Raw genomic sequence first — 1,317 nt, 5'->3', positions numbered from 1 at the left:
CAACAACTACAGATTCAGTTCAAACAGCTGTGCAGAAGTACAAGCTATTCAGATGTCACCACTTTGTCAAGGTCAGTTTGAAGACCTGCACTGTCAATCTCAGATCTTAGAAAAAATGAACTATCCAGTAACCACCAAGGGTGAAGACTACCATGAACTGGAAACTGCTAGAAAAGCTCAATTGAAATTTGCAGCTATTCATTCGTGGGCCAAATGCCTTCTGCAGAAAATCCTCTTGGAGTTTGGCAATATGCAGCTACACGGGGAGGCAATCTGCCACTACATTAGACTTGCCTGGTCAGTATTGGATGGTGAACCTAAAAGACTGAAATGAGAGGTACCACTGGTTGTCCCTCCACGGAAATGGTGTAAATGAATCAGTGGGCTTCCAAATCAAATTCCCATCCAAATAAATAATATTGGTGTTTCTTCAGTGCCCTCTTGCTGGCTAAGTCTTCCTTCTCCACAGTGAACTATGTAATTTCACTTGGCAACTATGTTCTTCTCCTTGGGCCAGGACTGCTCCAAGGCTGAATGAGGGAGCATCTACTGGCAGCAGAAATCTTCTGCTGAAGTCAGGGCTCCTGAGGACTGGAGAGGGAACACAGGTAGGCTTTCAGAGTATCGAAGGCATTTATTACATGTTACTGGGTTCTTTTGGTCATTGCTGAAAGAGGGACTGGAGTAAATCTTCAACCAGTCCTAGAATGGAACGTTACGTAACTCCCTTTTTGTACGAGGCTAAGAGGAATTCCTGGATTGCTTCTACCTTATCCACCTGTGGAGACACTTTGCGTCACCCCACTTGTTAGTCAAGGTAGTGTGTCTCCTGCTGTGCACACTCAAATTTAGAAGAGTGTCAGTCACGCCCTTTGGTATCCTTCCAAGGACCTCTGACAGGTGCTGCAGGTGCTCTTCTCATGTATTGCAGAAGATCACCTGCACTGCAGTACTTGCTCCATCACCCTCCTGAAAGTGGGGGTTACCCTGTGCACAGTAAATTGGGAGAGTCCAGCTGGTGTTTGGAAGGCTGTGTATGTTTGAGAGGACTATTTCATTTCCACTTGCCAGTATCCCTTACACAAACCCAGAGTGGCAATGTACCTGGCATTTCCAATCTTCTCTAACAAATCCTCAATGCATATTCACAGCAACTCATCCTTCTTGAAGATTACTACTGGAATGCACCACTCTGAGTGGGAAGGCTCTATCACCCCAATCTTTAACATCTTCTCAACTTCCTGTTGCAATTTTTCTCACCAGTTGTTGTGGAACCCAGTAAGGATGATGCCACATGGGTCATCCATTCTTTTGACC

Source organism: Pundamilia nyererei, unplaced genomic scaffold (genome assembly GCF_000239375.1).
Source record: "Pundamilia nyererei isolate P.nyererei 1_Seehausen unplaced genomic scaffold, PunNye1.0 scaffold00080, whole genome shotgun sequence".
Taxonomy (NCBI): Eukaryota; Metazoa; Chordata; class Actinopteri; order Cichliformes; family Cichlidae; genus Pundamilia; species Pundamilia nyererei.
This window is presented reverse-complemented; position numbering follows the sequence as displayed.